The following is a 27,577-nucleotide window of genomic DNA, read 5'->3' as shown; positions in this document are numbered from 1 at the left end:
CACATATCGATTCGATAGGGATTTATGCACTCTTGAATATGTTCAAGAGCCTATAAAGAAATCCCTTAATCTAGTTACATAGGGAAAGATGTGCTCTTCCTCCTAGCAGTAATAAGATCTCTTTACAACCACAAAAACTGCCACATAAGTTCCAAAAAGACAATCCTTTTAAAGATATAGACTGGTAACTTGTGTGGATCCTACCCACATTTATATACCTTAAAAATAGTATGGTCAACTTTTCACATCCAATCTCCAAATGACTAGAATCTTCATTAGGATTGGATCTCTTAGGCCTCATAATTTTCTTGATTGAAGAAGGAATTATCACTACCTTGTCACCCAATGCCCAAAGACTCCAATCCACAAATCTATCATGAAATGTTACATTAGCATCTCTACTATGCTTGTCCCATAATCGACACCATAATTGTACTAAAATCTTATTTCTCCTACTATCTTTAGTTGTTAGCTATCAAAAAATTATAGAAGATAATGCTACTCTGAAACATAATTATATGACACAATAGATGTTGGAAGTTCATTGGGAAACTAAGATATTGAGAGTGGCAGGGGGTGGTGAATTAGGATCACTAAAAAATTTAACCTTTAAATCATCTCACCATATAATCCATCTCGTGTCTAGATTATGCATAACATAACTTATAACTTCAAATGCTAATATAGATCTAATTATGTATCACATCCATTTATGTCAAAATGTAAATACATAACACAAAGATTTTGTTTGGGGTGGGTATGACACCCACAAATCTTCACTACTACAATAAAAAAGTTAGTCTATGAGAACTAAAAGTTTGATCACTTCTGATGATACACCCTATGAGGGGTCTGCCCTATTAGGAGCTTTACATAGATTATTAGGTCTAGCTTGATTAAAGGATTTAACACTCACAATCAAGTAAGGACTTTGTTAAGAGATTTTCATAGGCATGTTAGGACCACTCTATTAAGAGATTTACCCCAATTCACTTTGCCAAAATGATTTAGTATCTGATCCTTTATTCTGCACTTACAATGAAGATTGCATATCTCCTCTTTCCAATCTTTGGTGTGATCTTCTATCTGATATATCTTTACTTTGCTCTTCACTACTTCACTAGGCCGCTAAACTTTTTTACTTCACAACTTTCACTTAAAGCCTCCAAAACCTAAGTACTTCACTTCCTTACTCTTCTTACACACACTGTGTGAAATAGGGTTTGGATTTTCCCTTATAAAGATATATATATAGAGTCTTCTAGAATAAGATCAACAATCTAGATGTTACTTTTTTTGCCTTTTCATTTGATTGGTTGTCCCATCTTTGTAAGAATCAATGATCCATTTCAAAATGTGTAACAACCACTATAACAAACTTTATGATCATTAAATGTTGTTTATATGTTTTCTCAAAATGGTTTCCCTTAAAGTTTGTACCATGAACAAATTTTTGTACACATTGTGTTACTCAACACATATTGTCTCTGATACTCAGTCATAACTATTACCCATCCCCCCCCCCCCCCCCCCCACCAAAGATTTGAATTCAAATGCCTAGCCTATCCAACGGTCACCTCCCAGATTTAATATTATTTTAATGTCCTGGAAATATCTCAAAAAATGAATCAAAAAACCTTATGTTTTATTACCGTCGGCGTGCAGCTTTCCTTGCCATTAGATCTTCCATGATCTATGGTTCCCCGCTTCCCAGCATTTTCCAAATGCACTATCTTTAAAGCCCCTTTTGACCACATGGAAAATGGGCCTGCGTTTCATGAGATAGTCAAAAAGTTGATTCTGCGGCAAGGTTACAGCACCGGAGGGTGCTATGGCGCTATCGAGAAATTGGTTCTTCTCGTCATTAGTGCCCGGCCAAATACAGTGGGTCCCTCCTTCTTCCTTGATTATTTTTTGGCACTTAATTTTGATAAGTCCCCGGAGGGCGCCATGGCACTATCATAAATCCATGTCCCTCACTGATAGCGACATAACACCCAGTCAAAAAATGATACTACAATGACATCAAGTGATTGTGGGTCCTACTTCCCTCAACGGGCCACAAACGAGGGTTGTCAAACAGGTTGGCATGTGGCTAGCTTGTATTGGTTGATACACTGATCGGTCGAACTCATCTTGCTCACTGCCAGATTAAGGAACATCTACGATAGGCGTTATCATGTTATGGGAAGTTGCACGAATGATACCCATAGTGACATAATGCCTTGGTGATGTGTGCCCTAGGTGATGTCATGGAAGATGGTTGCAGAGGTCCAAAAAGTACAAGTTACGAGCATCGTCAGGTCTTCACGAATCAAGGGTTGAGGCTTTCCCGCATTATCAAGATGCGAAGAAATTTAAAAATGTGGGGAAGTAGTTTGGCGACACGTGGCACAAGATGACATAATGGGCCCGCCCTTCTCCAAGTGTTATTATGGATCATCCTTGGTGGCATTTGTCGGGTGAGTTGGAGTACGACAAAGGCATCTCATTGGCCCATCTAGCTTACCAGGTATGCAGTTCTATAGTTCTCTAAGCACCATCCAATGCAGGCTGATCTACGATTCCAGTTCCCTACATTATGGAGATGCAAGGAAATTTAAAAATGTGAGAAAGTGAGTGGAGGGCACGTGTCTCTGCGGGACAAGTTTCTCTGTGGGTCACCAGTTAGATGCCATGTGTTGCCAGGTGTGATATAGCTAATGCCAGGTGTGCTGACAGTATTTCATGGGCCTAGAAGTTTAAAGGCAAAGCGCAAGAGATGGTGAGTCTTCACGATTGTTAGATTAAGGAAGATCCATAGCAGACGTTATCTCGCTATGGGAAATTGCTCAAAGGATACCCATAGTGACATAGTGCCTAGGTGATACGTGTCCTTGTGGGCCCGACCAAGATTGATAGTTAAGGGGGTGGTGGTTATGTTGTAGCTGTCATGGTTAGGGTTTAGGAAGATGGCGCAGTTAGTTAGAGAAAGACATGGTCAACTTAGGGAGACTTTGTAGGGTGGCGAAAAGATAAAAGACTGTTGGCCCACGCGGCTCATCTTGGTGCCAAAGATAGGTTGACTAGGTTGACTTGCTGATTCATGAGATAGGAACTAGGGAAGTCGAGGGTTTCTTGTGCGATCTGATCTTCATGATCATTTCCAACCACCAAAAGTGAATGCCAAACAAAGAAGAACACTCTATCACCTCGATTTATCTATCTACCTGGTCAAAATAGCTTAATGGCACCGTTTCTATCTTCTCAAGGCCTTGTTCCAACCAAGATCAGAAATCATTACGTCTGGATCCGCATCCAGATCAGGTTTTCCCATGATTGTTCCCTGCAGGACTTGATGACGGTGGTTGCAGGATAGTTTTGGAGGGAAAATCTCAGTTATGCCTGCACTATAAAGTTGAATTTTGTAGATTTTGTTCAGGTTGATCCTTCTCTAAATTTTCTCTATTGTTGCTCTACAATTTTAGTGTAAAATCCCCTGTGCCTCTGAACTGTATGATTTCTACCTTATCTCGTTCAGCCATTGGTATGAAAGTGCAAGAATTCTTTGCCTCTTACTAGTGTTTTGTAGAGATCTATAATCTGCATGATTGTATCTCCTTGGTCTATGAATGATAATATAAGCCAATCTCTCTTTCCTTGTGTCATTCATCTTGGTCTTCTGATCTGCATGTGATTATTAGATTAAAGCAAATCTAAATGTGTATATCCTTAGTTTCGTTTTGGTTCAAAAGTGCATATATGGGTAGAGATTGGTCTGAACACTCTATTTTGGTGCATTACCTCTTTAGATTAGATTAGGTAGATTTGCTTTCATGCTCTCCTTCTCCCTTTTCCTCTCAAAGAGTAGTTAGGTGCATCCTGATAGTAAGAGGAAGCCGGCCTTCTCCGGAGACTCAACCTCACAGTTCAAGTCCCACAGCTTGGAGGTTGTTTCCATGTTTCACTAGGTTTTCCTCATGCACAGGCTTTGGACAAGGGTGCAAACCTAAGTGACAATAGTTTTTGGCACGCCCGATGGGACAACCTTTCTGAAAATTTCAAGCATACTGGTGTCAAAAGAGGAGATTTCAAGATCAATACTGAGGAGATAGTACTGGCTTCAGTGTTTAAGCCTTCAAGAGGCTCATTCTTCAAAGTACTTGGTGACTCTGAGCTTCAAATACATATCTGGTTCCAGACCAAAGTTGCAGTGATTCATGCCCAGAGCTGAAACAAGGGAATCTTCTAGAGGTAAGTTTCAGTACCAAGAGCTTTCATGTTCAAACCCTAGAAGAAGTAAGACTAGAATATCTTTATCACCAGTGAGGAGTGTAATAGCAATAAATACACCTACAAGATCTATCTCTACTCCTCCTGTTGTTAGACCTTAGCCTAGACTGCCATCAATACATATCAATAGATCACTTGTTTATATGCCATTGCCTAGAGCTCATACTTTTGCCACATTTAATGGTGGGATCCCTCTCTTATTAGCCCAAAGACATCACATACCAGTAGCTACCCTCAAAATTCTACCAGAGTTTACTGGTGAAACTTTTATCTCTCCCTCAGAACACATTCAAGAGGTTGCAAATGTTTGTAATATCCATGGTATTACAGAGGATGATGTTGTAGTTAGGATCCTAGCCTCATCTTTGAAAGGAGAAGCACTACAATGGTATAGAGGTTTAGCTCATGGTTCTATAAAAGATTAGGATGGATTAGGAGCAGGATTGTGCAAACATTTTGAGGATAAAAGTGATTATTTGTCACTTTTAGAGCAGTTGACCACTATAAAAAAAAAAAAAACCCATGAATGTATGACTGATTTTAATTATAGATTTCAAAAGACATGGGATAGATTACCTACTTTAGTGAAGCCTACCCCTAGTAATACCTTCTTGCATTACAACAGTGATATTGCCACTACAATCCAAACTATGGGAGGATATACCTTGCCTAATGCCTATGACATAGCAATAAGTGAAAAAAAATATTGATACAAGGAGGTAAGTTAGCTCCAAGGCCTCTTATGCCCTTCTTTCCTGATGTTCCAAATCATCAACCAGCAATGGCTCCTCTTCCCACAACTTCTACATCACAATCCCTTACTCCAATCCCTCAAGCTTCCACAACTTCAAATGGAATAGATGAAATCAAAGAGATGATGCAATCTCTAACGCAAAACATGGATAAAAGAGAAAAGAACCTAGAGAAAAGTTTGCAAGATCAAGGGAAGAAGTTAGAAGATCAAGGAAAGAGGCTGGAGGATAATTTCTCTATGATGCAAAAAGTGAGCAACAAGGTGGTGACTTTAGAAAGATAGCAAGCTCAAGGCAGTAAGCCTCATCAATTGCAATATCAAGCTCCCAATAGTGGTAGGCCTCCAAATCCTAATCATTGGAACAATTATTTTGATCAGAATAGGCAGGGTGGCCATGCTTCAACCTCAAATGTAAATCAAAGTAAGGCCATAGTCCCTCAAAACAACATGGCCCAAGACCAAGATTTTTGTCCATCCTGCAACTACTCCTATGCTTATTGCATGTGTCAAAAGGCTGAATCTTTTATGGCCTTGACAGTCCAAGAACCTGCAGTAAAAAAAATCATACAAGGAGGACCAATTTAAGGATGCCTCGTATGTGCAAGGACAGGGTGATTGCTCTTTTATGAATCATCAGATGGAGGAGCATTGTAATGTAAACCAGGATTCCATTGCTCATAACACCAGGAGCAAAAGAAGATCTATGGAAGATGCTATCCCTCCTCCTCCCAATCAGGCCTCAACATCAAATGCAATATCTCATGAGCAAACAACAAATAATCAATCAAGCACCTTTCAGCAGCAAAGGCAAAATCATGGCAGAAAGGATACAAGTGATCCTCAGGCTATTCCATCTTAACCTCATACAATTGCAGCTCCCAAGGCTTCTACCAAAAAACCTACTATGCCATTCAGTGTGGTAGAGCAAATGAAGAAGACAAATGTGAATATCTCCATGTAGGATGATGTTGCTACTATACCCATGCAAAAGAGGTTGTTGCAGCAAGAATTGGAAAGAATTGAACCAAAGGATCAAACACTCAGCATGGAAAGTGCCACAAGCCTAGTACAACCATCAAGGGAAGTAGAAACAAGCAAAAAGGTTAGACCTCCTCCATTCTATGTTTCTCTAATTATAGGGGGGGCAAGCTAGTCCATAATTGCATGATTGATTCAAGGGCTAGCAGTTCAGTGATGCCTAGGAGTGTTGTTGATGCTTTGGGAATGAAATATGAGCCCATTGTTAGGGATGTATTATAGTTGGATGGTTGTACTATCAAGACTATAGGGATCCTTAAGAATGTGGAGATGGCCTTACATGCATGCCCTAGTTGTACTGTAACCCAAGATATCTTTGTTGCTGAGGTCAAGCCATATTTTTCCATCTGTCTGTCAAGAGACTTTACTGCCCAAATAGGTGGTTTTATATCTTCTAATTGGTCATATATGTCCTTCAAGATGAGATATGGAGCCAATGCTTCAAATAGAGCAGAGCCTCAAGCCCTCCATCATACTGAATCTTACACCCCCAACCCCATCAACATGAATTGCCCTATCCTAGAGATGGATGAGAATGACATAGTGAATGAGCCCACCACTTCCCTAGTAGAGATACCTAATTTTTTCTTGGTTGAGTGGGCTAATGCATATCAATTTGACCCTATGTTAGAATCCCTTGAGGAAGGTCTTAGTACATATTGTGTATTGGAGAAAGATGCTCTAGTTCCCAATCTTATGGAGACTAAAGAAGATATGAGTGGGATATGGAGTATGTACTTTGATGGCTCAAGAAATAAAAATGGATCAGGAGCTGGTGTGATGTTGATTTCTCCTACACAAGTAAGGTAATACTTCTCCTTTAGGCTCCAATTCAGTTGCACTAACAATGTAGCCGAGTATGAATCCTTGATTCAAGGTCTCCTACTTGCTCAAAAAAGAGGAATCCAAGCCTTAAGGGTGTATGGGGACAGTGAGTTGGTGGTTAATCAAGTGAGAAATCAGAATATCACCAAAAATGGTTTGCTCAAGTCTTATAAATATAAGGTGTGGGATTTACTTGAAGGTTTCAATGCATTTAGTATTCAAAGCATCCCTAGAAAAGAAAATAGACAAGCTGATAGACTTGCAGCAATAAGTGCATCTTATGATGTGCCAGGGAATCTTGAGGAGGAGAAGAAGCAAAAAATTAGAGTGATAGTAAGACTTGCCATCCCTGATAACAACATCCATTGGCAAGTGTTTGAATCTGATGAGAAAATTGTCAACTTCTTGCAGAATGAGGCAGAGTTTTCAGGAAGGAAACAGTTGAGACTGCAGGATTAGTATGGTGATCAAATCATTCATCTCAGTTCTAACAAGTTTCCTAAGGGTCTCATTACCTTAGAAAGTGTTTTCAATCCTGATGACCAAGCAAGAGGTAGAGGCATGAACCTAGCTACTGATGAAGGTGACTACACTCCAATCATGGTTGCTAATGGAAAGTCCTTAAACATGGGGAAGGTATGTTCTGCAATTGAGCAAGAAAATTTTATTCATCTATGTCAAGAATTTAATGATGTTTTTGCTTGGACATATGATGATTTAAAGGGTTTTGACCCAAGGTTATTTCAGCATACTATAAATCTAGTTGATAATGTAAAACTAGTAAGACAAAAATAGAGACCAGTGAATCCCAAGATTGAACCCCTAATGAGAAAGGAGCTATCCAAATTGATTGAGGCCAATATAATTTTCCCTATCAAGCACTCATCATGGGTAGCCAACCTTGTCCCTATTAGGAAGAAGAATGGGGAAATTAGATTTTGTGTGGACTTAAGGGACCTTAACCAAGCTTCCCTTAAAGATCACCATCCTCTCCCTTCTATGGAGAAAATTTTGTCCAAGGTCAGTGGTTCAAAGAGGTTTTCATTTTTTGATGGATTTTATGGTTACAATCAAGTGCTGGTTAAGGAGTCTGATAGATACAAAACTGCATTTACCACCAAGTGGGGTACCTATGCTTATTGTAAGATGCCATTTGGACTAATTAATGCAGGTACTACCTTTCAAAAGGCAATGGAGATGGCTTTCAAGAATATGATTGAAATGTTTTTATTAGTCTACCTTGATGATATCACTGTGTATTCAAAGGATGTAGATGATCATTTTGATCATCTCAGACAAAGTATTCCTAAGATGCAGAGAGTTTGGGGTTTTCCTTAACCCAAGCAAGTGTGTCTTTGCTACTAATCAAGAAAAATTATTAGGACACATTGTATCTAAGGATGGTTTAACTATTGATCCAGAGAGAACAAAAGCAATACTTTCCCTTCCTCTTCCTAAACATAAGAAAGAGCTGCAAAGTTTCCTAGGCAGGATAAATTTTGTGAGAAGATTTATCCCTAATCTTGCTACTATGGTGAAACCTCTTACAGCTATGCTCAAGAAAGGTATAGTCTTTGCATGGACCAAGGAAGGGAAGGAAAGTTTTGAAAAGATCAAGACAGCCATAGCCTCAACCCCTACTCTCATGAATCCAAATTTTGAGAAAGATTTCATTCTTTATACCTTAGGTGGTGAGTCAAGTATTTCTACTGTCTTGACTCAAACAAATGACAAGAATGAAGAGTAGCCCATAGCCTTCTTTAGTGAAGGGCTCAAGGAGTATGAAGATAGGTACAGTTATGTAGAGAAGCAAGCCTTTGCAATCATCAGAGCTTTAAAGAAATTTAGACACCTTCTATCTCATAATAAGATTCATTTGTTAGTACCCCATGCCAGTGTGAAGGATTTCCTTTTGAACAAAGATGTTAGTAAGAAAAGAGCTAGTTGGATTACAAAGGTAATGGAATATGATGTTGACATTCAGATTACCAAGCTAGTAAGAGGGAAAGGATTGTGTAAACAGATGCTATCATCTCAGGAGCTTGATGAGGAAGTTTCCATGGTATTAACAGAAGAACAAGAAGTAAGAAATAATAACCCAAGGAATTGGATGGATGATATGATGAATTTCTTGCTAGGCAATGTATACCCTCAAGGATTAGATAGAACTAAAAGGAGATAGTATAGATTGCAGTCAATTCCTTATGTCATAGTTGATGGTATCCTTTTTAGAAAAGATTATAATGGAGCTCTATTAAGATGCCTTGATACAGACCAGGCTGAAAGAATGATCAAAGAACTTCATGATGGTCCTAATGGTGGTCACTTCTCAGCAAGGACAACTGCAATGAAGATCATGAGGGCTAGTTACTTTTGGCCATCTTTGTTTCATGATTGTCATAGGTATGTGAGGAAGTGTGAGAAATGTGCCTTCTTCTCTGGCAAATAGAGGCTTGCAGCTCTTCCCCTTCATCCTATCTAGGTGGATCAACCTTTTTCCCAGTGGGGATTGGATTTCATAGGCTCTATGTCCATACTTCTGACAATTGTAGCAATATCCTTCAAATCTTGGTGTAGTAGGTGTATAGCTCACCTTTGAACTACATTCATGTTCTTGATGACCTTTCTTCTTGTAATTAAAATAGTTACACTTACAATAAAGTAAGGACTCTATTAAGAGATTTACATAGGCCTATTAGTACCACTCTATTAAGAGATTTACTGTGATTCACTTTGCCAAAATGATTTAGTACCTAATCCTTTGGTTTATACTTACAATGATGATTACAGATCTCCTCTTTCCAATCTCTGATATGATCTTCTATCTAATATATCTTTACTTTGCTCTTCACTACTTCACTTGGTCACTAAATTTTTTTACTTCACAACTTTCACTTACAGCCTCCAAAACATAAGTACTTCACACAATACTTCACTTCCTTTCTCTTCTTACATACACATAGAGTGTGAAATAGGGTTTGGACTTGCCCTTATAGAGACATTTGTAGAGTCTTCTAGAATAATATCAACAATCTAGATGTTACCCTTTTTGTCTCTTCATCTGATTAGTTGTCCCATCTTCATAGGGATTGATGATCTATGTCAAAATGTGTAACAACCACTATAAAAAAACTCTATGATCATTAATTTTTTTCCATATGTCAGCTCAAAATGGTTTACCTTAGAGTTTGTACCATTTCACACATTGTATTACTTGACATATATTGTCTTTGATACTCAGTTATAATTGTTCTTCCTACTAATACTCGACCTCAACTAACTTGGCTCCTTCGATATGACTCGACATCCATATGCTCTATTTACTTGACATTTACTGAACTTGGCTTATATAGGAAAACTCATCGACCAAAGACTTGCTCGACTCCTATAGAGCTTGACATACACATGATTATTTACAAGTCTTTGCAAATACATGACTTGACATGTATAGAGTGTCTCGATTACAGTGATGACTAACCAATTATACCTTTTATATGACTAAATGTTTGACACTAATAGACAAAAAAAACTTAGAGAGATCAACAATCTCCCCCTTTGACATTAGTGGCAAAAACACTTTGTCAAGATTACATCATTACACTATAATTCAAAAATTGATAGTACTCCCCCTATGCCTATAAATGGGTCCTTATAGGAGTTACAAAGACTTTCTTTTACAACATACTCATCTATGCAAAACATATGTTACATGACTCAAATAGTTTTATGTTTCCTAACATACCTTTATTTTGACTTCTGTTCTTTTGTTATTCATCTAAAATCTGCATATGCTTTATTATCTTTCTTAGCCCCCTTCAATTCCCTTGAATGGCTTATGATTTTGGAAGATCATGTTAAGAGCATGATCCCATGTAGTTCTTACTGATTCCAAAACTTGTATCTTAATATCCAAATTTGCAACTAAGCCAATTAAGGTACCAGAAGTAGAAAGGACATGATCATTTTGAACTAGATTCTTTGTTGAAGCCAACTCTCATTGCATAACCTCCAAGTGAGGTATCAACATTGATTGTATGGAGATAAGCTTGGCCCTCATTCAACTATTTGTTGTGTGTAGCTTGACCAACCTCCCTTGTGCAAATAATAATCTATTATAGAGCATTAAAGTTGATCTAGCTAATTGAGAGATAGAATTTCCTGATGATTTTAATCAGTCAGAATCTTGTGAATGCTAGCTTGAAAATCATTTGTGAATCTGGTCACATCACAAAGAAAATTTTATATCCAAAAGGTTTAAGCCAGGCCACCCTTGGCTTAACTACCTATATATATATGTGTAGTCAGTGACAACAAGAAAACACACATTGTTATAGTATTTATCAACTAAGGATGTAGGAATCTTTGTTCTTTTCCTCATTTTTTGTTTGAATTCATTAAAGTATCCATCTAGTACATTCTCGAAACTATCTCCCAAATTTTCAATATACTCACTTATCTTCCTTATAGTAGGTTTACCTTGTTCCCATTCAACATTGCCAATAGTAGGAAAACAACTTTGTACATAAAAGAAAATACACATTATCAGTGATCAAAACTTACAAATTGAATTCTTTGCCTTTATAATTGATAACATGTTGTCTGCCAGTTGTAAGCATTGGATCTCAACATGATCATATTCATAGTCTTTCATCAAAATCTTCCAAGGATGATCTACAACCATACATGCCACACTGTTTGGTCAACTTGATTGGTAAAATTTGTGTGAAATCACTCTCACTGCAAACTCAATCAATGGATCAGTGATGTTTGAAATAGACATGCCACATCCATTCCACTAGGCTTTGGTGTTTGCCTCAAATGTGTCTTTACTCTAGTATCACATAGACTTCCTTTTATCAAAAGTTGTGTATCCTGTGACAACATGAATAATCTTCTTTGTGATTTTGACTAGTCCATTCTCCAACTATAAATTCATGTTGTGAATTTGACTCATTACTAATTTGATCCATTCACTTTTAAAATTTCTTAGAAAATCTAGGGCATGCATGAACCCTTTTCCAAATGCACGATCTTTAAATAATGTAGGAAATCCCCTTTTGGTCGCATGGTGATCTTCACGATCGTAAGATTAAGGAAGATCCACGGCGGGTGCTATCTCGCTATGGGAAATTGCTCGAAGGATACCCATAGCGACATAGTGCCTAGGTGATACATGTCCTTGCGGGCCTGGCCAAGATTGAATGTTAAGGGGGTGGTGATTATGTTGTAGCCATCATGGTTAGGGTTTAGGAAGATGGCACGATTAGTTAGAGAAAGACATGGTCAACTCGAGGAGACTTTGCAAGGTGGCAAAAAGATAAAAGACTATTGGCCCACGTGGCTCGTCCTAGTGCCAAAGATAGGTTGACTAGGTTGACTTGTTGATTCATGAGACAAGAACTAGGGAAGTCAAGGGTTTCTTGTGCGATCTAATCTTCATGATCATTTCCAACCACCAGAAGTGAATGCGAAACAAAGAAGAACACTCTATCACCCTGATCTATCTAGCTACCTGGTCAGAATAGCTTAATGGCACCGTTTTTGTCTTCTCAAGGCCCTGTTCCAACCAAGATTATAAATCATTGTGTCTGGATCCGCATCTAGATCAGGTTTTCCCATGATTGTTCCTTGCAAGACTTGATGACAGTGGTTGCAGGATAGTTTTGGAGGAAAAATCTCAGTTATGCCTACACTATAAAGGCAAATTTTGTAGATTTTATTCAGGTCAATCCTTCTCTAACTTTTCTATGTTGTTGCTCTGCAATTTTAGTGTAAAATCCCCTGTGCCTCTAAACTGTATGATTTCTTCCTTATCTCCTTCAGCCATTGGTATGAAAGTGCAAGAATTCTTTGCCTCTTACTAGTGTTTTGTAGAGATCTATAATCTGCATGACTGTATCTCCTTGGCCTATGAATGATAATATAAGCGAATCTCTCTTTCCTTGTGTCATTCATCTTGGTCTTCTAATCTGTATGTGATTATTAGATTAAAGCAAGTCTGAATGTGTATATCCTTAGTTTCATTCTGGTTCAAAAGTGCATATATGAGCAGAGATTGGTCTGAACACTCTATTTTGGTGCATCACCTCTTTAGATTAGATTAGGTAGATTTGCTTTTATGCTCTCCTTCTCCCTTTTCCTCTCCAAGAGTAGTTAGGTGCATCCTGATAGTAAGAGGAAGCCAACCTTCTCTCGAGACTCAACCTCAAAGTTCAAGTCCCACAGCTTGGAGGTTGTTTCCATGTTTCACTAGGTTGTCCTCACGCATAGGCTTTGGACAAGGGTGCAAACCTAAGTGAAAACAATAATTATTCTTCTTATTGATACGCGACCTCAACTAAGTTGGCTCTTTCTATATGACTCGACATCCATATGCTTTCTTTACTCAAAATTTACTAAACTTGGCTTATATAGGAGTACTCAGTGACCAAAGACTTGCTAACTCATATAGAGCTTGACATACACATGATTATTTACATGTATTTGCAAATGCATGACTCGACATGTATAGAGTGACTCAGTTGTGGTGATGACTGACCAATTTTTCCTTGTATATGACTAAGTGTTTGACACTAATAGACAAAAAAACTTAGAGATCAAAAATCTCCCCCTTTGACATTAGTGGCAATAACACTTTGTCAAGATTACACCATTACAATACAATTCAAAAATTGATAGTACTCCCCCTGAGCCTATGACTTGGTCCTTATAGGGCTTACAAAGACTTTCTTTTACAACATACTCATATATACAATATATATGTTACATGACTCAAATAGTTCGATGTTTCTTGTCATACCTTTGTTTTGACTTTTGTTCTTTTGTTATTCATCTGAGATCTGCATATCCTTTATTATCTTTCTTATCCCTCTTGATTTCCCTAAAATGGCTTATGATTTTGGATGATCATGACAAGAGCATGATCCCATATAGTTCTTACTAATTCCAAAACTTGTATCTTAATATCCAAATTTGCAACTAAGTCAATTAAGATATCAGTAGTAGAAAGGATATGATTTTATTGAACTAGATCCTTTATTGAAGCTAACTCTCGTTGCATGACCTCCAAGTGAGATATCAACATTGATTGCATGGAGATAAGCTTGGCCCTCATTTGGCTATTTGTTCTGTGTAGATCAGCCAACCTCCCTTATGTAAATAATAATCTATTACAATGCATTGAACTTGATCTAGTTGATTGAGAGATAGAATTTCCTGATGATTTTAATCAATCAGAATCTTGTGAATACTAGCTTGAAATTTATTTGTGAATCTGGGCACATCACAAAGAAAATTTTGTATCCATAAGGTTTAACCCAGGCTACCCTTGTCTTAACTACCTATACATATGTGTAGTCAGTGAAAACTAGAAAACACACATCACTATAGTATTTATCAACTAAGGATGTAGGAATCTTTTCTCTTTTCCTCATTTTTTGTTTGAATTCATCAAAGTATCTAGCTAGTACATTCTCAAAATTGTCTCCCAAATTTGTAATATACTCACTTATCTTCCTTGTAGCAGGTTTACCTTATTCCCATTCAACATTTCCAATAGTAGGAAAATAACTTTGTACATAAAAGAAAATACACATTATCAGTGATCCAAACTTACACATTGAATTCTTTGCCTTTTTGATTGATAACATGTTCTCTACCAATTGTAAGCATTGGATCTCGGTATGATCATATTCATGGTCTTTCATCATAATCTTCCAAGCTTGATCTACAACCATACATACCACACTATTCACTATACTCAATTGGTAAAATTTGTGTGTAATCACTCTCACTGCAAACTCAATCAATGGATCAATGATGTTTGAAATAGACATGCCACATCCATTCCACTCAGCCTTGGTGTTTTCCTCAAATGTGTCTTTACTCTAGCATCACATAGTCTTCCTTTTATAAAAATTTAGGTATCTTGTGATAGCATGAATAATCTTCTCCGTGATTTTGATTGGTCCATTCTCTAACCATAAACTCATGTTGTGAATTCAGCTCAGTATTACCTTGATCCATTCAATTAAAAAATTTATCAAAAAATCTAGGGCATGCATTTCCTCTCTACAATCTTGAACTCGTCCTTTAATACTCCATCACACAACTTTTGGTATGTCAGACGAATTTCATAATCTCCTACTTCACCAATTTTGCATATATAACAACTTCATGCATCGTAAATCATAATAACCTTAGCTGGAATCGATGATAACACATCCATTGAATCTCCTCCCATAGAAATTTTAGGAATAGAATGATATTTAGGTGGAGAACAAGAATCACTCTTCACTCTTCACCAATTACACATTGCCTACCTCTTCTCCTTGATTCTTTACTGTTGTTGATGATGATGATGACATTTAATGTCAGGGTTTCAAGATTCATCTTTCTGAACAACTCAGCACAATTGAAATCAATATTTGATCACACTTCAATAACAAATCTTTTTTCAATCACCTTAAATTTTGCATCATATTTTGCTCAAATTGCCCAGGCTCTAAAACTTGAATGCAAGGTGTGTATAATGCTTTCAAATTTTTGATATATACTTTCATTTGTTCAAATTAGGGTTCTCATAAATGTTGTGTGCTTAATTAGGTGCAATCCATCTATCTTAGTCATAATTACACTTTTAACTCAGTCTCCATTAAACGACTTGTTCAATACCATCTAACTCAGCTTATACATTAGTTTAGTCAATGTGGGTTCTCGATCCATAGTGCAATTCTCGATCAATACATATGATATTACTGATGCTCAACACCTAATAATGCAAATGATTCCATTTCATTGTTCTTTTCATAAATCTATTATAATGTATCTTATCCTATGTAGATATGAACTTTGGCATGATTTACATTAGGAACTGATGTAAGATAAGTCATTAAATATGCAGTTCCTCGCATACCTTTCTTGATCAATTTGAGATAGTGTGACCACCTTCTCAATCATATTGTGTCATCTCAACTTCATTTATTCTATTGCTTCTTAGCTTGTACCTTCTTTTAGGTTTGATTTGTGTCCTTCTTTGTTTGATCAACATCTACTTTGCCTTTTCACTTGATGTGTTCATTGTTTGGTGTTGGTGCTTGGGTCTTGTAGTTCTTTCTCACATGGCCAACCTTGTGACAACTAAAACAAATTATGTTCCCATTTAACCATTTCTTGTAATTGCCTCTGAAATGTGTTCTTATGCAATTTTCTAGAACATGACCATACTCTCCACAATAATGATAGTTATACTATGTATTGTAATCCCAATCGTAAAAGTTACCTTTCCTAAGTGCATTGTCTTGGTTTTTAGTTATCTAATTAAACTTTCCTTGTGATATGCATTTATGTGCTCTATGTCCATACTTCTGACAATTGTAGCAATATCCTTCAAATCTTGGTGTAGTAGGTGTATAGCTCACCTTTGAACTACATTCATGTTCTTGATGACCTTTCTTCTTGTAATTAAAATAGTTACACTTACAATAAAGTAAGGACTCTATTAAGAGATTTACATAGGCCTATTAGTACCACTCTATTAAGAGATTTACTGTGATTCACTTTGCCAAAATGATTTAGTACCTGATCCTTTGGTTTATACTTACAATGATGATTACAGATCTCCTCTTTCCAATCTCTGATATGATCTTCTATCTAATATATCTTTACTTTGCTCTTCACTACTTCACTTGGTCACTAAATTTTTTTACTTCACAACTTTCACTTACAGCCTCCAAAACATAAGTACTTCACACAATACTTCACTTCCTTTCTCTTCTTACATACACATAGAGTGTGAAATAGGGTTTGGACTTGCCCTTATAGAGACATTTGTAGAGTCTTCTAGAATAATATCAACAATCTAGATGTTACCCTTTTTGTCTCTTCATCTGATTAGTTGTCCCATCTTCATAGGGATTGATGATCTATGTCAAAATGTGTAACAACCACTATAAAAAAACTCTATGATCATTAATTTTTTTCCATATGTCAGCTCAAAATGGTTTACCTTAGAGTTTGTACCATTTCACACATTGTATTACTTGACATATATTGTCTTTGATACTCAGTTATAATTGTTCTTCCTACTAATACTCGACCTCAACTAACTTGGCTCCTTCGATATGACTCGACATCCATATGCTCTATTTACTTGACATTTACTGAACTTGGCTTATATAGGAAAACTCATCGACCAAAGACTTGCTCGACTCCTATAGAGCTTGACATACACATGATTATTTACAAGTCTTTGCAAATACATGACTTGACATGTATAGAGTGTCTCGATTACAGTGATGACTAACCAATTATACCTTTTATATGACTAAATGTTTGACACTAATAGACAAAAAAAACTTAGAGAGATCAACAATCTCCCCCTTTGACATTAGTGGCAAAAACACTTTGTCAAGATTACATCATTACACTATAATTCAAAAATTGATAGTACTCCCCCTATGCCTATAAATGGGTCCTTATAGGAGTTACAAAGACTTTCTTTTACAACATACTCATCTATGCAAAACATATGTTACATGACTCAAATAGTTTTATGTTTCCTAACATACCTTTATTTTGACTTCTGTTCTTTTGTTATTCATCTAAAATCTGCATATGCTTTATTATCTTTCTTAGCCCCCTTCAATTCCCTTGAATGGCTTATGATTTTGGAAGATCATGTTAAGAGCATGATCCCATGTAGTTCTTACTGATTCCAAAACTTGTATCTTAATATCCAAATTTGCAACTAAGCCAATTAAGGTACCAGAAGTAGAAAGGACATGATCATTTTGAACTAGATTCTTTGTTGAAGCCAACTCTCATTGCATAACCTCCAAGTGAGGTATCAACATTGATTGTATGGAGATAAGCTTGGCCCTCATTCAACTATTTGTTGTGTGTAGCTTGACCAACCTCCCTTGTGCAAATAATAATCTATTATAGAGCATTAAAGTTGATCTAGCTAATTGAGAGATAGAATTTCCTGATGATTTTAATCAGTCAGAATCTTGTGAATGCTAGCTTGAAAATCATTTGTGAATCTGGTCACATCACAAAGAAAATTTTATATCCAAAAGGTTTAAGCCAGGCCACCCTTGGCTTAACTACCTATATATATATGTGTAGTCAGTGACAACAAGAAAACACACATTGTTATAGTATTTATCAACTAAGGATGTAGGAATCTTTGTTCTTTTCCTCATTTTTTGTTTGAATTCATTAAAGTATCCATCTAGTACATTCTCGAAACTATCTCCCAAATTTTCAATATACTCACTTATCTTCCTTATAGTAGGTTTACCTTGTTCCCATTCAACATTGCCAATAGTAGGAAAACAACTTTGTACATAAAAGAAAATACACATTATCAGTGATCAAAACTTACAAATTGAATTCTTTGCCTTTATAATTGATAACATGTTGTCTGCCAGTTGTAAGCATTGGATCTCAACATGATCATATTCATAGTCTTTCATCAAAATCTTCCAAGGATGATCTACAACCATACATGCCACACTGTTTGGTCAACTTGATTGGTAAAATTTGTGTGAAATCACTCTCACTGCAAACTCAATCAATGGATCAGTGATGTTTGAAATAGACATGCCACATCCATTCCACTAGGCTTTGGTGTTTGCCTCAAATGTGTCTTTACTCTAGTATCACATAGACTTCCTTTTATCAAAAGTTGTGTATCCTGTGACAACATGAATAATCTTCTTTGTGATTTTGACTAGTCCATTCTCCAACTATAAATTCATGTTGTGAATTTGACTCATTACTAATTTGATCCATTCACTTTTAAAATTTCTTAGAAAATCTAGGGCATGCATGAACCCTTTTCCAAATGCACGATCTTTAAATAATGTAGGAAATCCCCTTTTGGTCGCATGGTGATCTTCACGATCGTAAGATTAAGGAAGATCCACGGCGGGTGCTATCTCGCTATGGGAAATTGCTCGAAGGATACCCATAGCGACATAGTGCCTAGGTGATACATGTCCTTGCGGGCCTGGCCAAGATTGAATGTTAAGGGGGTGGTGATTATGTTGTAGCCATCATGGTTAGGGTTTAGGAAGATGGCACGATTAGTTAGAGAAAGACATGGTCAACTCGAGGAGACTTTGCAAGGTGGCAAAAAGATAAAAGACTATTGGCCCACGTGGCTCGTCCTAGTGCCAAAGATAGGTTGACTAGGTTGACTTGTTGATTCATGAGACAAGAACTAGGGAAGTCAAGGGTTTCTTGTGCGATCTAATCTTCATGATCATTTCCAACCACCAGAAGTGAATGCGAAACAAAGAAGAACACTCTATCACCCTGATCTATCTAGCTACCTGGTCAGAATAGCTTAATGGCACCGTTTTTGTCTTCTCAAGGCCCTGTTCCAACCAAGATTATAAATCATTGTGTCTGGATCCGCATCTAGATCAGGTTTTCCCATGATTGTTCCTTGCAAGACTTGATGACAGTGGTTGCAGGATAGTTTTGGAGGAAAAATCTCAGTTATGCCTACACTATAAAGGCAAATTTTGTAGATTTTATTCAGGTCAATCCTTCTCTAACTTTTCTATGTTGTTGCTCTGCAATTTTAGTGTAAAATCCCCTGTGCCTCTAAACTGTATGATTTCTTCCTTATCTCCTTCAGCCATTGGTATGAAAGTGCAAGAATTCTTTGCCTCTTACTAGTGTTTTGTAGAGATCTATAATCTGCATGACTGTATCTCCTTGGCCTATGAATGATAATATAAGCGAATCTCTCTTTCCTTGTGTCATTCATCTTGGTCTTCTAATCTGTATGTGATTATTAGATTAAAGCAAGTCTGAATGTGTATATCCTTAGTTTCATTCTGGTTCAAAAGTGCATATATGAGCAGAGATTGGTCTGAACACTCTATTTTGGTGCATCACCTCTTTAGATTAGATTAGGTAGATTTGCTTTTATGCTCTCCTTCTCCCTTTTCCTCTCCAAGAGTAGTTAGGTGCATCCTGATAGTAAGAGGAAGCCAACCTTCTCTCGAGACTCAACCTCAAAGTTCAAGTCCCACAGCTTGGAGGTTGTTTCCATGTTTCACTAGGTTGTCCTCACGCATAGGCTTTGGACAAGGGTGCAAACCTAAGTGAAAACAATAATTATTCTTCTTATTGATACGCGACCTCAACTAAGTTGGCTCTTTCTATATGACTCGACATCCATATGCTTTCTTTACTCAAAATTTACTAAACTTGGCTTATATAGGAGTACTCAGTGACCAAAGACTTGCTAACTCATATAGAGCTTGACATACACATGATTATTTACATGTATTTGCAAATGCATGACTCGACATGTATAGAGTGACTCAGTTGTGGTGATGACTGACCAATTTTTCCTTGTATATGACTAAGTGTTTGACACTAATAGACAAAAAAACTTAGAGATCAAAAATCTCCCCCTTTGACATTAGTGGCAATAACACTTTGTCAAGATTACACCATTACAATACAATTCAAAAATTGATAGTACTCCCCCTGAGCCTATGACTTGGTCCTTATAGGGCTTACAAAGACTTTCTTTTACAACATACTCATATATACAATATATATGTTACATGACTCAAATAGTTCGATGTTTCTTGTCATACCTTTGTTTTGACTTTTGTTCTTTTGTTATTCATCTGAGATCTGCATATCCTTTATTATCTTTCTTATCCCTCTTGATTTCCCTAAAATGGCTTATGATTTTGGATGATCATGACAAGAGCATGATCCCATATAGTTCTTACTAATTCCAAAACTTGTATCTTAATATCCAAATTTGCAACTAAGTCAATTAAGATATCAGTAGTAGAAAGGATATGATTTTATTGAACTAGATCCTTTATTGAAGCTAACTCTCGTTGCATGACCTCCAAGTGAGATATCAACATTGATTGCATGGAGATAAGCTTGGCCCTCATTTGGCTATTTGTTCTGTGTAGATCAGCCAACCTCCCTTATGTAAATAATAATCTATTACAATGCATTGAACTTGATCTAGTTGATTGAGAGATAGAATTTCCTGATGATTTTAATCAATCAGAATCTTGTGAATACTAGCTTGAAATTTATTTGTGAATCTGGGCACATCACAAAGAAAATTTTGTATCCATAAGGTTTAACCCAGGCTACCCTTGTCTTAACTACCTATACATATGTGTAGTCAGTGAAAACTAGAAAACACACATCACTATAGTATTTATCAACTAAGGATGTAGGAATCTTTTCTCTTTTCCTCATTTTTTGTTTGAATTCATCAAAGTATCTAGCTAGTACATTCTCAAAATTGTCTCCCAAATTTGTAATATACTCACTTATCTTCCTTGTAGCAGGTTTACCTTATTCCCATTCAACATTTCCAATAGTAGGAAAATAACTTTGTACATAAAAGAAAATACACATTATCAGTGATCCAAACTTACACATTGAATTCTTTGCCTTTTTGATTGATAACATGTTCTCTACCAATTGTAAGCATTGGATCTCGGTATGATCATATTCATGGTCTTTCATCATAATCTTCCAAGCTTGATCTACAACCATACATACCACACTATTCACTATACTCAATTGGTAAAATTTGTGTGTAATCACTCTCACTGCAAACTCAATCAATGGATCAATGATGTTTGAAATAGACATGCCACATCCATTCCACTCAGCCTTGGTGTTTTCCTCAAATGTGTCTTTACTCTAGCATCACATAGTCTTCCTTTTATAAAAATTTAGGTATCTTGTGATAGCATGAATAATCTTCTCCGTGATTTTGATTGGTCCATTCTCTAACCATAAACTCATGTTGTGAATTCAGCTCAGTATTACCTTGATCCATTCAATTAAAAAATTTATCAAAAAATCTAGGGCATGCATTTCCTCTCTACAATCTTGAACTCGTCCTTTAATACTCCATCACACAACTTTTGGTATGTCAGACGAATTTCATAATCTCCTACTTCACCAATTTTGCATATATAACAACTTCATGCATCGTAAATCATAATAACCTTAGCTGGAATCGATGATAACACATCCATTGAATCTCCTCCCATAGAAATTTTAGGAATAGAATGATATTTAGGTGGAGAACAAGAATCACTCTTCACTCTTCACCAATTACACATTGCCTACCTCTTCTCCTTGATTCTTTACTGTTGTTGATGATGATGATGACATTTAATGTCAGGGTTTCAAGATTCATCTTTCTGAACAACTCAGCACAATTGAAATCAATATTTGATCACACTTCAATAACAAATCTTTTTTCAATCACCTTAAATTTTGCATCATATTTTGCTCAAATTGCCCAGGCTCTAAAACTTGAATGCAAGGTGTGTATAATGCTTTCAAATTTTTGATATATACTTTCATTTGTTCAAATTAGGGTTCTCATAAATGTTGTGTGCTTAATTAGGTGCAATCCATCTATCTTAGTCATAATTACACTTTTAACTCAGTCTCCATTAAACGACTTGTTCAATACCATCTAACTCAGCTTATACATTAGTTTAGTCAATGTGGGTTCTCGATCCATAGTGCAATTCTCGATCAATACATATGATATTACTGATGCTCAACACCTAATAATGCAAATGATTCCATTTCATTGTTCTTTTCATAAATCTATTATAATGTATCTTATCCTATGTAGATATGAACTTTGGCATGATTTACATTAGGAACTGATGTAAGATAAGTCATTAAATATGCAGTTCCTCGCATACCTTTCTTGATCAATTTGAGATAGTGTGACCACCTTCTCAATCATATTGTGTCATCTCAACTTCATTTATTCTATTGCTTCTTAGCTTGTACCTTCTTTTAGGTTTGATTTGTGTCCTTCTTTGTTTGATCAACATCTACTTTGCCTTTTCACTTGATGTGTTCATTGTTTGGTGTTGGTGCTTGGGTCTTGTAGTTCTTTCTCACATGGCCAACCTTGTGACAACTAAAACAAATTATGTTCCCATTTAACCATTTCTTGTAATTGCCTCTGAAATGTGTTCTTATGCAATTTTCTAGAACATGACCATACTCTCCACAATAATGATAGTTATACTATGTATTGTAATCCCAATCGTAAAAGTTACCTTTCCTAAGTGCATTGTCTTGGTTTTTAGTTATCTAATTAAACTTTCCTTGTGATATGCATTTATGTGCTCTATGTCCATACTTCTGACAATTGTAGCAATATCCTTCAAATCTTGGTGTAGTAGGTGTATAGCTCACCTTTGAACTACATTCATGTTCTTGATGACCTTTCTTCTTGTAATTAAAATAGTTACACTTACAATAAAGTAAGGACTCTATTAAGAGATTTACATAGGCCTATTAGTACCACTCTATTAAGAGATTTACTGTGATTCACTTTGCCAAAATGATTTAGTACCTGATCCTTTGGTTTATACTTACAATGATGATTACAGATCTCCTCTTTCCAATCTCTGATATGATCTTCTATCTAATATATCTTTACTTTGCTCTTCACTACTTCACTTGGTCACTAAATTTTTTTACTTCACAACTTTCACTTACAGCCTCCAAAACATAAGTACTTCACACAATACTTCACTTCCTTTCTCTTCTTACATACACATAGAGTGTGAAATAGGGTTTGGACTTGCCCTTATAGAGACATTTGTAGAGTCTTCTAGAATAATATCAACAATCTAGATGTTACCCTTTTTGTCTCTTCATCTGATTAGTTGTCCCATCTTCATAGGGATTGATGATCTATGTCAAAATGTGTAACAACCACTATAAAAAAACTCTATGATCATTAATTTTTTTCCATATGTCAGCTCAAAATGGTTTACCTTAGAGTTTGTACCATTTCACACATTGTATTACTTGACATATATTGTCTTTGATACTCAGTTATAATTGTTCTTCCTACTAATACTCGACCTCAACTAACTTGGCTCCTTCGATATGACTCGACATCCATATGCTCTATTTACTTGACATTTACTGAACTTGGCTTATATAGGAAAACTCATCGACCAAAGACTTGCTCGACTCCTATAGAGCTTGACATACACATGATTATTTACAAGTCTTTGCAAATACATGACTTGACATGTATAGAGTGTCTCGATTACAGTGATGACTAACCAATTATACCTTTTATATGACTAAATGTTTGACACTAATAGACAAAAAAAACTTAGAGAGATCAACAATCTCCCCCTTTGACATTAGTGGCAAAAACACTTTGTCAAGATTACATCATTACACTATAATTCAAAAATTGATAGTACTCCCCCTATGCCTATAAATGGGTCCTTATAGGAGTTACAAAGACTTTCTTTTACAACATACTCATCTATGCAAAACATATGTTACATGACTCAAATAGTTTTATGTTTCCTAACATACCTTTATTTTGACTTCTGTTCTTTTGTTATTCATCTAAAATCTGCATATGCTTTATTATCTTTCTTAGCCCCCTTCAATTCCCTTGAATGGCTTATGATTTTGGAAGATCATGTTAAGAGCATGATCCCATGTAGTTCTTACTGATTCCAAAACTTGTATCTTAATATCCAAATTTGCAACTAAGCCAATTAAGGTACCAGAAGTAGAAAGGACATGATCATTTTGAACTAGATTCTTTGTTGAAGCCAACTCTCATTGCATAACCTCCAAGTGAGGTATCAACATTGATTGTATGGAGATAAGCTTGGCCCTCATTCAACTATTTGTTGTGTGTAGCTTGACCAACCTCCCTTGTGCAAATAATAATCTATTATAGAGCATTAAAGTTGATCTAGCTAATTGAGAGATAGAATTTCCTGATGATTTTAATCAGTCAGAATCTTGTGAATGCTAGCTTGAAAATCATTTGTGAATCTGGTCACATCACAAAGAAAATTTTATATCCAAAAGGTTTAAGCCAGGCCACCCTTGGCTTAACTACCTATATATATATGTGTAGTCAGTGACAACAAGAAAACACACATTGTTATAGTATTTATCAACTAAGGATGTAGGAATCTTTGTTCTTTTCCTCATTTTTTGTTTGAATTCATTAAAGTATCCATCTAGTACATTCTCGAAACTATCTCCCAAATTTTCAATATACTCACTTATCTTCCTTATAGTAGGTTTACCTTGTTCCCATTCAACATTGCCAATAGTAGGAAAACAACTTTGTACATAAAAGAAAATACACATTATCAGTGATCAAAACTTACAAATTGAATTCTTTGCCTTTATAATTGATAACATGTTGTCTGCCAGTTGTAAGCATTGGATCTCAACATGATCATATTCATAGTCTTTCATCAAAATCTTCCAAGGATGATCTACAACCATACATGCCACACTGTTTGGTCAACTTGATTGGTAAAATTTGTGTGAAATCACTCTCACTGCAAACTCAATCAATGGATCAGTGATGTTTGAAATAGACATGCCACATCCATTCCACTAGGCTTTGGTGTTTGCCTCAAATGTGTCTTTACTCTAGTATCACATAGACTTCCTTTTATCAAAAGTTGTGTATCCTGTGACAACATGAATAATCTTCTTTGTGATTTTGACTAGTCCATTCTCCAACTATAAATTCATGTTGTGAATTTGACTCATTACTAATTTGATCCATTCACTTTTAAAATTTCTTAGAAAATCTAGGGCATGCATGAACCCTTTTCTCTCTACAATCTTGAACTCATCCTTTAATACTCCTTCATCACACAATTTATGGTATGCTAGACGAATATCATATCTCCTACTTCATCAATTTTTCACATATAACAACTTCATACATCATGAATCATAATAACCTTAGCTTTGATCAATTATAACACACCCATTGAATCTCCTTTCATAAAAATTTCAGGAATAACATGATCTTTAGGTGGAGGACAAGTGTCTCTCTTCACCAATTACACATTGCCTGCATCTTCTCCTTGATTCTTCCCTGTCGCTGATGATGATAATGCCATTTTCATGTCAAGGTTTTGAGATTTTTATTTCTAAACAACTCAACACAATAAAAATCAATACTTGATCACACTTTGATAACAAATTTTTTTCAATCGCCTTAAAATTCACTTCACAGTTTGCTCAAATCACTCAAGCTCTGAAATATGAATGCAAGGTGTGTATAATGCTTTCAAATTTTTGATATATTCCTTCATTTGTTCAAATTAGGGTTCTCATAAATGTTGTGTGTTACGTTAGGTGGAATCCAACTATTTTAGTCATCATTACACTTTTAACCCAGTCGCCATTATACAGCTTAGTCAATACCATCTAACTCAACCTATACATCAGTTTGGTCGATGTGGGTTCTTGGTCCATATTGCAATGCTCGATCAATACAAATTATATTACTAATGCTCAACACCCAATAATTTAAACGATTCCATTTTATTGTTCTTTTCATAAAAAAATCTAATGCATCTTGTCCTATGCAGATATGAACTTTGGCACAATTTATGTTAGGAATGCAGTTCCTCGCATACCTATCTCAATCAGTTTGAGACAGTCTAATCACCTTGTCTATTGGATTGGGTGGTCTTAACTTCATTTATCCCACTGGTTCTTAGCTTCTACTTTCTTCTTCCAGGTTTGATTCATGTCCTTCTTTGTTTTTTCAACATCTACTTTGCCTTTTTGCTTGATGTGTTCATTGTTTGGTGTTGGTTCTTGGGTCATGTAGTTCTTGCTCACCTGGCAAACCTTGTGACAACTAAAACAAACTATGTTTCCATTCAACCTTTTCTTGTAACTACCTCTGAAATGTGTTCTTATGCAATTTTTTTGAACATGACCATAGTGTCCACAATAATAATAGTTAAACCATGTATTCTAATCCCAATTATAAGAGTTACCTTTCTTAGGTGCATTGTCTTGGTTTTTGGTTGTCTGATTAAACTTTCCTTGTGATATGCATTTATGTGCTCTATGTCCATGCTTCTAATAGTTGTAACAATATCCTTCAAATCTTGGTGCAGTAGGTGTATTTCTCACCTTTGAACTACATTCATGTTCTTGATGACCTTGCTTCTTGTAATTAAAATAGTTACCTATAAAATAAGGTTTAGGGTTTTTCTTACTATTCTTGCTTCCACAAATCTTTGATGTGTCCCCAATTTTTCCACAATGATATCATGTAGGTTTTTCTTTTGACTTTGCACTTCTTTTCTCTCCACTCTTGGATGATTCTCCTTCTTCAGTAGATGAATGGTGTTTGTTATGCCCTAATCCAGAGGTGTCACTAGATGACCTAAGTGATCTCACTAGTTCTTCAAAATATCTTATTGCTTTCTTGGGCTTGTTCATCCTTTCCACTAGTTCCTTCTTAGAGCTTAGCTCATTCCTCACTTGGTCACTTTGTCATCTCAAATTTGTTATCTCCATGTCTTTCCTGTTCAGTTCTTGATTAGCAAGTAGTAGTTGATTCATCATGTATAGCTGATTGTTTGTAAGCTTTTGTACATCGGATGACCTTTCTTCAAGACTAGTAGCCATTTGTCTTTTGTCTTCTTTAGCTGCAAATTTGTCTTCTTCAATTTGTCTTCTTTTGTTTGGTCACTTCACATGGCCTTAATAACTAGATTTCATGTTCTCTTTTCAATCCTCTGACTTCTTCATTTAAAATACTATTCATTTCCAAAAGATTTGTAATAGTTGTGTACTTTCATTGGAATTTCTGGTGCCAAG

This window comes from Cupressus sempervirens, chromosome 9, assembly GCF_028749045.1.
Source record: "Cupressus sempervirens isolate cs-2001-9-10 chromosome 9, ASM2874904v1, whole genome shotgun sequence".
NCBI classification, from domain to species: domain Eukaryota; kingdom Viridiplantae; phylum Streptophyta; class Pinopsida; order Cupressales; family Cupressaceae; genus Cupressus; species Cupressus sempervirens.
Note: the sequence above shows the minus strand (reverse complement) of the source record.